We start from the raw sequence: 12,725 nt of genomic DNA, 5'->3' as shown, positions 1-12,725 counted from the left end.
AGAGTCAATTAGCGTTCCGGGTCACGGCGATCAGAGGGAAAGCGTAAACCCGCTCTCATTAGCTGCAGCGTGTCACATTGTTTAATCCTTGTTAGGGTCTGCAGGCCGAAGCCTCGACGTCAAGCTGCTGGATATGAAATAAAATAAAATAAATCGAGCTAAAAAGCAAGAAAGCGAACGCTGTAAACGAGGTGTTTCTCACTGTGTGCTGATGGAGACGTGTTTTTCCGAGCCTGAGACGAGGGACTTTTCCGACAGAGATTATTTTATTCAGTGTTCAGAAAGCAGCACGACTAAACCCTAGTCCACGAGAGTCTCCAAGCTTACACTTTATTACCAAATGTTTGTGGACACCTGAGCATAAGCTTGGCATGTGCTTTTTGCACTTCATTTGTTCTGAAGACCTCCACTCTTCTGGACGATGTTCCACCAGGTTTTGAAGCATGCTTCTGGAAAAATCCCTAAACTTACACTTTGCTTTTGTTTGTAAATGTATTTCTGAATTAGGTCTTTATGACCAATTATTTGTTTAAAGAAGCCCAATCTGGCAGCCATGTCCTTTAAGTATGAGAGCAGAGTGATACCCTCCCAAACAGACCTTGTTTGTTTATTGCAATGTCTATGTTTGGAATAATAACTATTTGGAGATAACTGGAGCATATTTGCTAAATGAAATATGTAGATCACAAACCTAAATTCGACAGCAGATCAGTTGAGGCCCGGGTTATCAAAGACCGCCACAGGTATCAATGGCAAATGGACTACAAATGGCCAAAGGAGGAGAAGGAGAGAGAGTGTAGTGGGGTGGAGAATAGAGTTTATGATGAACGTAAAGCTGGAAGTTGAAAAGGTGATGATAATTGTCAACAGTGTTTATGCTCCACAAGTGGTTTGAGAGATAAAGAAAAAGAAAAAATTCTGGAGTGAGTTGGATGAAGTGGTAGGAGGTGAACCTAGGAATGAAAGATGGTGATTGGGACAGAATGGCATGGAGGTAAAGGGAACAGAGGTGATGAGGAGGTGATGGTACATATGGCCTTAAGGAGAGGAATTTGGAAGGGCAGATGGTGGTAGACTTTGCTAAAAGGATGGAAATGGCAGTGGTAAATAAAGAAAACAGATTATTGGACAACTACTGCAGAAGTGATAAGAGCAGAAGGAGAAAGAGGTTGGAGAAACAGAAGTGGGGTCGACAGAGTGATGAGAAAAGTAGGCAGGAGAACAAGGAGATGCAGCAGCAGGTGAAGAGAGATGTAGTGAAAGCCAAGAAAAAGGTATATGAGGAGCTGTAGGAGAAGTTGAACACTGAGGAAGGAGAAAAGGATTTGTAGCGATTGGCCAGGCAGAGGAACCGAGCTGGGAAGGATGTGCTGCAAGTTAGAGCAGTAAAGGATGGAGATGGAGATGTGTTGACTAGTGAGGAGAGTGTACACGAGTACACAACATCAAAAAATTAACGAACTGACAGAATTGTAGATTATACCATATCTGTCACATAGAGACCTTCTAGTTAAATATTTGGTCACTCGGAAAGGAGATTATTATTATTATTATTATTATTTCAATAAAACTGAAAATGTTTTTGGAATGAAGCTCTGATATAAATGAGGTTGCTCTGCAAAACCTCATCCTTCAAGATTTTCTTTTATACATTTATTTTTATTCTATTTTCATAATAAATATTCTCATACACTGATCAGGCATAACATTATGACATTATCTCATTCTGAGTGGGGAAGTGAAGAACACTGATGATCTTCATCATGGCACCTGTTTGTGGGTGGATTTATTTATTAGGCAGCAGGTGAACATTTTGTCCTCAAAGTTGATGTTAAAAGCAGGAAAAATCCCGAGCGTAAGCATTTGAACATCTCCAACACTGCAGCTCTTGTGGGATGTTCCTGGTCTGCAGTGGTCAGTATCTATCACAAGTTTTCCAAGGAAGGAACAGTAGTGACCCGGCGACAGGGTCTTGGGCTGCCGAGGATCATTGATGTTTGTGGGGAGCGAAGGCTGGTCCATGTGGTCCGATCCAACAGACGAGCTCCTGTAGCTCAAACTGCTGAAAAGTTCATGTTGTTGATGATCGACAGGTCAGTTTTGGAAGCAAGATTAATTTTCAAACTGTTTTGGAAGCAAAGGGATACCAACACAATATTAGGCAGGTGCTCATGATGGTATGCCTGATCAGTGCAGAGTATAGTATAGTAAAGTACAGAACAGTATAGTTTAGTATAGCATAGTATAGTGGTGCATAGTACAGTACAGTATAGTACAGTATAGTAAAGTATAGTATAGTATAGTATAGTGGTGCATAGTATAGTATAGTATAGTATAGTGGTGCATAGTATAGTATAGTATAGTATAGCATAGTAAAGTATAGTACAGAACAGTATAGTATAGTAAAGTACAGAACAGTATAGTTCAGTATAGCATAGTATAGTGGTGCATAGTACAGTACAGTATAGTATAGTACAGTATAGTATAGTGCTGCCTAGTACAGTACAGTATAGTATAGTGTAGTACAGTATAGTTCAGTATAGAATAGTATAGTGCTGCATAGTATAGTACAGTATAGTAAATTATAGTATAGTACATTACAGTATATTATAGTATAGTACATTACAGTATATTATAGTATAGTACAGTACAGTATAGTATAGTATAGTATAGTATAGTTTAGTACTGTACATTATAGTATGAAATTATAAGAAGAAGAAGTATAGTCGAGTATTTTATTTACATATGCATTTATGGCATTTGACAAATACTTTTGTTCAGAGCAACTGAGGGTTGTAAGTGCCTAAAGGGCTTTGCTCAATATCCTAGCAGTAGTAACTTAGTATAGTAAAATATAGTGTAGTACTGTACAGTGTACTATAGTATAGTTAAGTTTAATATAGTACAGTACTGTACACTATTGTCTAGCACAGTATAGTATAGAGCAGGCATCATCAAATGGCGGGGTCCGGGTCCGGACCAAGTGACGAGTCTGCCCGGACCCGTTAAAATCTTTGATATTAATAAAAATATAAATCATTTGTTCATGCGCAGCTAATCTAGTAATTACGACAGGAGCGTCATCAATAGCCAAGCCAATCAAATCGATTGTTTACCTTTCAGCAACAGCGAGTGTGAGAGAGAGATAGAGAGGAGATGAGAGAAAATGGCTTGCTCAAAAATGAGAAAAGTAGATGCTGAAAACCGAACTTTTAAAGATGAATGGACGGACAAATACATGTTTATTCTGCCTGCAGCCAGTTCTAAACCTTTGTGTCTCATATGCTGTGAAAATGTGGCAGTTTTGTTTTGTTTTCCATTCAAGTGCCATACAAGTTCAGACTTTTCGGTATGTTAAAAGCATAATACTTTGAAAACAATTGAAATTTAACAATAAATTATATAGAAATGTATGTGCGTTATTGATTTTATTAACATGAGGGTACACTATTTTAAGTGACAACATAAGATCCGGACCTTTGCTGGGAGAAAATTTTCGTAACTGGACCTCTTTGAATTTTAATTGAATACCCCTGGTATAGAGTAGTATAGTACTGTACAGTAAAGTATTATGATATAGTATATTATAAGACAGTATTGTATTATTATATAGTATAGTATCGGACTGTTTGGGCAGCAAAAGGGGGACCAATACAATATTAGGAAGGTGGTCATAATGTTATGCCTGATTGGTGTATACTATAGTCTAGTCTAGTCTAGTCTAGTATTGAGCATAGTCTAGTATATTATAGTAACAGTACAGTAGAGTATAGTATTATATGATAAAGTATAGTACAGTACAGTATATTATATTAAACTACAGATCTACAGTAAAGTTCATGTCCATCTTCTTTAGTGTACAATCCTTAAATCTCACAGCTCATGAAATTGTAAAAGGGATCATTACACATTCCCTGATCGAGCCAGCTAATACTTAATCATTATGTACATTCACACACACACACACACACACACACACACACACACACACACACACACACACACTATTCATTATATTAGTGTATAGACTCTGGCACACTGTGGCACAGAAAGAAAATGAAAAGTAAATGAAAGTATTTTCCAGACCTCGATTGGGTGCAATTAAGGCAGGAGGGAAGATTTATTTATTTATATTTATTAACATTTATTTATTTATATGTATTTATTTTCCGATTTACTTTGGAACATTTGCCGCCACACAAAACGCATTTTCCCCTGCAGGAATGTTTTATTTATTTATTAATATATTTATTTATTTATTTATTATTATTTATTTATTTATTTATTTATTTTTATACCTTGGTGTTGTTTTATAATCTTTAAATATACGCTCATATTTTGAACAGCTACATAATAGGAACCCAGAAGTATTGGGACACTTAATATGTGGTTCCTCTCCAAACTTTAACCCAAAGTTGTCTCAGAAATCTTTGGATGCAGGAGCATGATATTTCCCCTTTAGCTGAAATAGGAGACCCAAACCTGTTCCATCATGACAATGCCCCTGCGCACAAAGATTAAGCTTTACATGGGCTGGAAGATGTCTAAAATCACTTGCTACAAAACTCCAAACCTATTGAACCTCCTCACCTTCTCTCCTACATCACTACCTGACTTGACTAACACCCTTGCAGCTAATGGAATCTCCACAAATCTCCACAGAATCTAGTGAAACATCTGTCCAGAAGAGTGGAGATTATTATAAGAAATGACCTCTTTCTTGACCTTATGAGGAGGGTAGATCTCCGAGCTTCCTTTATCGATAATGCTGCAGGAGCTTCATGAAAGAAAACAGGCATCGATTAAACTGAGCAGTTGGCGAATGAGAAGAAGAACGATGATGTACTGAAGGCAAAATATTCTCAAATTCTTCTGTTTTTCCACTTCTGTGGGTACAGAGAAGATAAACCAGCGTTTATCATTATAGATTAGCGAGGGAGGGAGTGTGTGTGTGTGTGTGTGTGTGTGTGTGTGTGTGTGTGTGTGTGTGTGTGTGTGTGTGTGTGTGTGTGTGTGTGTGCATATGAGTGGTGGGTGGAAGTCAATAACTCATGACAGACCCGTTATCATCAAGAAATGAAAAAGGACTCCATCTGGTAGCGGCACAGACACACACTTACTATATATAAACACACTGCTGATACAATAGTGTGTGTGTGTGTGTGTGTGTGTGTGTGTGTGTGTGTGTGTCTGTGTGTGGGGCTATGAATCTCCATGGCGCAGAGGAAGAGTGTGAAGCAGCATTGAATGATCGATCGCTTCTCTGGACTAACAAGGGAATCAGCACTGTGGAAGGTTGCCTTTGATTGACAGCTGGTTTTGACTACCACCCTCACATACACACATACACACACACACACACACACACACACACACACACACACACACACACTATTATGCAACTGTGAGAGCAGGTAGACTGACACATTTCTTACAGGACAGCAGAGATAAATTGACAAAGACAGAGTCAAGGTGGGAGGTGAGACGAACAAGTGTTTCTTACACACACACACAAAACACACACACACACACACACAGTGTTAAGTTTGTAACTCAATATTTCATTAATTGCATAAGTAAAATTTATTTCCACGTCAGGATTCAATTCATTCATTGCAGATAAAAAAAAAAATCTGACATTTGACACTCTATAAATGTTTGCAAATAAACGGCTCGGATTCGGGTTGGATCATGTTTGGGTTGGATCATGTTTGGGTTGGATCACGTTTGGGTTGGATCATGTTTGGATCATGTTTGGGTTGGATCATGTTTGGATCATGTTTGGGTTGGATCACGTTTGGGTTGGATCATGTTTGGGTTGGATCATGTTTGGATCATGTTTGGGTTGGATCATGTTTGGGTTGGATGATGTTTGGGTTGGATCACGTTTGGGTTGGATCATGTTTGGGTTGGATCACGTTTGGGTTGGATCACGTTTGGGTTGGATCATGTTTAGGTTAAATCATGTCCTGATTGGAAGTTTGGAAGAGATAACTTTGGGCTTATATCACGTTTAGATTGGACCTTGTTCGGATTGGATGACTCATATTGGATCGCGTTCGGTTTTGATCACGGTCGGACTGGATCACATTTGGATCGGATCATGTTTAGATTGGATCACATTCCAATTGGATCACATTAGTTGGATCATGTTCAGACTGGATCATGTCACGTCACGTCACGTCACGTCACGTCACGTCACCGTTATGCTGCACGACACAGTGGTGTTTTATTTCCTTTTTATTTGTTCATTCGCTTATAATTGTTTCTGGTTTTAATGTTTGTCAGTTTGAGCTTCTGACAAGACAAATTCCTCATAAAGTCAGACATGAGCTGGATAATAAGACCTACAGCAATTTAACATCTTTACACACACACACACACACACACACACACACACACACACACACACACACACACACACACACAATAATCTGCATAGCAAACATTTCAGCAAACATACACATCTCTACCTCTCTCCCTTTCTTCTCGTTTTCTTTCCCTTACTTGCTTCCTCTCTCTTTCTTTCTCACTCTCTTTTAGTCACACTTGTTCTTCCATCTCTTTTTCCCCCTCCCCATCAGACTCGTAAAGCGTGGTGAAAAATTGCATTTCATAAACCCAGGCTGTGGCGTTATTGCAGCTCGGCGTACGCATGATGCACTAAATTCTGTGTTCTGTGCGTATTAAGGTGACACATAAATTGCATCCATTACTGCCTGTTGATTCGGATTAAAGGCGCAGACGTTAACGTGAGGCGACTTCGCCCGAGGGAGGGGCTTTTCCTTTATCATCTATTATCTGGAGCAAAACACAGCCATGATTACAGAACAGAGGCAGAAAACTTCTCTCTCTTTTTCTCTCTCTCTCATACACACACACACACACACACACACACACACACACACACACACACACACACACTTCTTTAACACACAAACTTAATCTTTAGTACAACACAATTTAACTCCAGTGCAGTTCTACTGGGACACATGCAGCAAAATATACTCACACACTCATTTTCTTCATCTGTCTGAAAGGGGTGTGGTCTAATATTCTAATAAGACCTTCTGATTGACAGGCCTCTGTCTGAGACTCAAACATCACTCACACAAGCAAACCTCCAACTAGCAACAACCCAATTATAGGTGCACACTAGCTAAGCATTCATTACACTTTTACACATGCTTTACAAAACATTTATACAAAATATTTATACCTTCTATACACTTTACACACCCTTTACAAATCTTTATGTCTCCTTCACACTTTAGACACACTGTACAAAACCTTTATATCTTCTTTTCACTTTATACACACTTTACAAAACCTTTACACACACTTTAGGAAACACTTATATACCCTTACACTTTACACACTATTTACAAAAATCTTTCTATCTTCTTTATACTTTACACATCATTAAAAACCTTTACATCTACCTTACACCCTATGCACCCCTTTACAAAACTTTTATAGCTTTGTTACACAACCTTGACATCTACTGTAGACTTTAAAGACACTTTCCAAAACCAATATATTTCCTTTACACTTTAGACACTCCTAAGAAAATCCTTAGACATCCATTACACCCTTCAAAACCTTAATATCCCATTTACGCTTTACACACCCTATACAAAACCTTTACATTCCCTTAATGTTTTACACACCCTTTACAAAACGTTTACATCCTCTTTACACTTTACACACCCTTTACAAAACCTTTATATCCTCTTTACAAAACCTTTACATCCTCTTTACAAAACCTTTACATCCTCTTTACGCTTTACACCCTTTACAAAACCTTTACATCCTCTTTACGCTTTACACACCCTTTACAAAACCTTTACATCCTCTTTACAAAACCTTTACATCCTCTTTACAAAACCTTTACATCCTCTTTACACTTTACACACCCTTTACAAAACCTTTACATCCTCTTTACGCTTTACACACCCTTTACAAAACCTTTACATCCTCTTTACAAAACCTTTACATCCTCTTTACATTTTACACACTCCATACAATCCCTTTATCCCTGTGCTCTCTGGCATATCAGAAACACCTCCCTCTCTGTGCTAAAAGAAACCAGGATTTTCTCTCTTTCTCCTCCAACACATGTTTCTCTCGCCAACATATTTGTTCCTTTTCTGCTTTACAAGAAAGAAGGAGTGAGGAAAAAACCAACCATGTTACAGTTGCTCAAAGCGGATTACGGCCCGGATGAAAAGGTGCACTTCAATCCTGAAAGAAAAGAGGGGAAAAAACAAGCAGGGTGCCAAGTCTCGGAGCCATGTAATGAAAGAAACCGGAGTGGAGTGAGGATTTGAGGTTAAGGGCGGTTTGAGACGGAGCCAGTGAAGGGCTTAGTGATGAAAGAGGAGAAAAATCTGAGATATAAAAAATAAATCTGCAAAATTCGGGTGGGTTTCAGATGAAATCTATAATCAATAGAAAGAAAAAAAGATTCTTATTTTTTAATAAAACGACACATTTATTTAAAGCAACTGGTTTTAATCTTTAAAGGTGTCAAATGGAGTGTTTTTATTTATTCCGCATGTTGATGTTCTCAATTATTGATTATATTATAAGAAAATGATTAATGATTAATAATACGCTGACAATTTATTTGCAAACCTCGAAGAATGTGATACGCTTCAGGTTTTGCAGAAGTTTCTTTAAAAATAAGATGGGATTTTTTTTATATCTCAGTTGCCTCATTATTTTCGCTGCTGCTACTGATGGAGTGAGGAGGTGTGAAGGAGGAGAGAAGAAGTGAGGAGGTGTGAAGGAGGAGAGAAGAAGTGAGGAGGTGTGAAGGAGGAGAGAAGAAGTGAGGAGGTGTGAAGGAGGAGAGAAGAAGTGAGGAGGTGTAAGTAGCCGTCCATAACTAGTCTATTAGTCTTTTCCTCCCCGTTCTTTTATTTCTTTTTTTATTTCTATTTTCCTTCTTTTCTTTCAGAGCACAACTAGGTTCTTTCTTTCTTTCTTTCTTTCTTTCTTTCTTTCTTTCTTTCTTTCTTTCTTTCTTTCTTTCTTTCTATTTACTCTCTCTCTGCCACTTTTTACTTTTGCTGCATCTCCCAATCACACTTGTCATCTCTCTCTCTCTCTCTCTCTCTCTCTCTCTCTCTCTCTCTCTCTTTATCTTATTTCAAATGGATAGTAAGTCACACTACTGGAGCTCAGGAGAGACTTTTCTTTCTTGTTTTATACAGTATATATGTTTTCCCTCTCTCTCTCTCTCTCTCTCTCTCTCTCTCTCTCTCTCTTTGTCACATGTCTGAATTTCTCTTTCAGAAGGATCTTATCATCTTTCCATCACCTCTCTAGCATTCTCTTCACACCTCAGAAAGCTGTAAGAAGCTCAGCCTGGTTTTCAGCTCAGACTCTGCTGCACTCGTTTATTTAACATGCTACAGCAGATACACATTTTTACTGTTGGTTTATTGGGTGTGGCCTAATTCACCCTGAAGAACATGAATGAACAACAAAGAACAACGAAGAACAGCAGCACTCGCCAACATCCCTCCAACATCCTCCGCCATTCCTCCACCATCCTCCACCATCCTCCACCATCTTTCCAACATCCTCCAACATCTCTCCAACATCCCTCCAATATCCTCCACCATCTCTCAAACATCCTCCACCAACTCTCCAACATCCTCCAACATCTCTCCCACATCCCTACACCATCTCTCCCACATCCCTCCACCATCTCTCAAACATCTCTCCAACATCCTCCAACATCCTCCACCATCTCTCCAACATCCTCCACCATCCCTCCATCTCTCCAACATCCTGCAACATCTTTTCAACATCCTCCAACATCCTCCACCGTCCCAAATCGTTTCTCCATTATCTCTCCACCATCCTTGTCCTGCTTTTTAATCTGTACATACGTTTAAAGTCATTTAATTTAAAATCTAATTACCCGTGTGAACGTCCCATCGGGGGGTGGAGTAGTAATTATTTAGGAAACGTTCCTCATGCTGAGTTCTTCGACTTTTCAAAGCAATTAGGAATTAATTAAAGCCTGATATCCCACAGCATCCACAGCGTAAAGACACCAGCTACAGACCCACTGCTGAAGATCCATCGATTATGTCCCACAGCAGAACCAGACACAGGAGCACAGAATCCTGGGACACGGAACCACAAAACCCACAAGAACAATCCGAAAACCATTCACCTCTCACTTCTAACAATCTAACTTTCTTTCATTCTTTCATTCGTTCATTCATTTATTCAGTCATTCTTTCTTTCTTTCTTTCTTTCTTTCTTTCTTTCTTTCTTTCTTTCTTTCTTTCTTTCTTTCTGTCAGTCAGTTTTTCATTCATTCATTAATTCATTCGTTATTTAATTAATCCATTAATTTATCCATCTATGCAAACATACATATATTGATTTATTCATCTATCCCTCAATACATTTATCTATCCATCCATACATAGATACACACATTTATTCCATCCATCCATCCATCCATCCATCCATCCATCCATCCATCCATCCATCCATCCATCCATCCATCCACCCATCCATTTCTTTATTCATTCACCCATTTATATATTTTATACATCATACATACATATTCATTCATTAATTCATTAAATTATTTATTCATTAATTCTTCCATCTATCCACCAATTTATTTCTCCATGCATTTATCCATCCATTCATCCATCTATCCATACATACATACACCTTTAATTTATCCATCCATCCCTCCATACATGTATCCATTTGTTTATTTATCCACCCATTTATACCTCTATTAATTTATCAGTTTATTCATGAATTTATTTGCCCATCTATCCATTTATTATTTATTTATTTATTTATTTATTCATCCATTCATCTATTCATCTATAGATACATTTATATATTTATTCCTCCATCTATACATCTATTCAGTGACAAGAAATCAAGTTCCTGAGACTGCAGCCGCGACTCCGCTACATCACACATTAGCTCGTAGCGCTAGTTAGCTAATTAGCTAGTTAGCCAGGTGAGAACATCTGCACTGTCTTAGCATTAGCCTGGTTTAATGATTTCTAACACGGAGATGATCAGCAGATGGACGCTAACTCTCGTCTGCCGTTCACACAACGCTTCATCCCGGTTTTCCTGAAAAAACATTCCGCTTCCAGCAGGAAGAACAGGAGGAATTTTCTTCCCTGATCGCTGCTGCGTTGAAGCAGTTCAGAAGGAGAAACCGTGCGAAGAAAAGATCAGACGTGTGGAATAACATCTTATTGTTTTGTGTGACTAACTCCGTGGCTCTGTGTGTGTGTGTGTGTGTGTGTGTGTGTGTGTGTGTGTGTGTGTGTGTGTGTGTGGGGGGGTATAAAAATAAGCAACTCCCACAGAAAATGAGTCAGTGTGGAGGAACGTTATCGTGATTCATCTCAGAGGAGGACTCGGAGGAGCAGATCCACACACACACACACACACACACACACACACACACACACACACACACACACACACACACACACAATCACATACTGTACATGGGAGTGCGGTAAAAAAAAAGCCCACACAGTACGTGTGGAGCTCATGGCGTTCAACGTGACCACTTCTCTCAAACTCAAGCCGATCAAGGAACGATTAGAACCTGCTGAGATCCAGAAAGAACATCTAAACGTCAGGACTTGGACATGGCATGGACACGGCACCTGTTAGCCAGCGTGAAACTTTTCATTACAGAACAAAAAGCAGCTTGGATTTGTCTTTAGCTCAGCGTGGACCCGTGACTCCTGCCTTGGCTGGAGAACACGATCGATGCGATCGAGCAGAACCCACCGAGCTGCAGAGCGTCACCAGGGCAACCATTCCTGTCTGTCCATTTTATAGTCGCAGTTCTACTGATTACCATCACTGAGACTACTGATGAACACCTGCGATAGTCCAGAACCCTTGAAGATCCTTCAGTCATTCAGAGAATGAGTTTGAAACTCTTAAGAACACCTGATGCCAAGAGTATTGAGACACCTGACATTTCTTCTCAAAACTGTTCCCACAGAGTTGGAGGTTTGAACTAGAAGACCCAAACCTGTTCCAGCATGAAAAAGCCCTGGTGCACAAAGCCGGCTCCATGAAGATCTGATTTCCATGGGTTGGAAGATGTGGAAGATCTCCTGCTGTAGAGCCACAACCCTATTGAACATGATGACGCTGACTGCACCCCAGGAACCTCCTCACCTTCTCACCTTCTCACCTCCTCACCTTCTCCACTACCTGACTTCACTAACACACACACTTCTGACTGAATCTCCACAAAGTCTAGTGGAACATCTGGCCAGAAGAATGGAGGTTATTTTAATAGTGAATGGAGACTAAATGTGTTTTAGTTTTTTCTTTCTTTCTTTCTTTCTTTCTTTCTTTCTTTCTTTCTTTCTTTCTTTCTTCTTTCTTTCTTTCTTTCTTCTTTCTTTCTTTCTTTCTTTTCTTTCTGTTCGTTCATTCTTTCTTTTTCTTTCTTTCTCTTCTTTCTTTCTTTCTTTCTTTCTTTCTTTCTTTCTCCTTCTTGCTTTCTCTCTTTCTTTCTTCCTTTCTTTCTCTCTCTTTCTTTCTTCCTTTCTTTCTCTCTTTCTTTCTTTCTTTCTTTCTTTCTTTCTTTCTTTCTTTCTTTCTTTCTTTCTTTCTTTCTTTCTTTCTTCCTTGCTTTCTCTCTTTCTTTCTTTCTTTCTTTCTTTCTTTCTTTCTTTCTTTCTTTCTTT

General features: G+C 38.9%; 1 protein-coding gene across 5 annotated transcripts in view; it reads right to left on the bottom strand.

Annotated features, from left to right (window-relative positions):
• ntrk3a (neurotrophic tyrosine kinase, receptor, type 3a) overlaps nucleotides 1–12,725 on the bottom strand; it is a 198,340-nt gene that overhangs the window by 174,944 nt on the left and 10,671 nt on the right. The gene's annotated exons all lie outside the window — the stretch shown is intronic.

Source organism: Silurus meridionalis, chromosome 5 (genome assembly GCF_014805685.1).
Source record: "Silurus meridionalis isolate SWU-2019-XX chromosome 5, ASM1480568v1, whole genome shotgun sequence".
Lineage (NCBI taxonomy): Eukaryota > Metazoa > Chordata > Actinopteri > Siluriformes > Siluridae > Silurus > Silurus meridionalis.
This window is presented reverse-complemented; position numbering and strand designations above follow the sequence as displayed.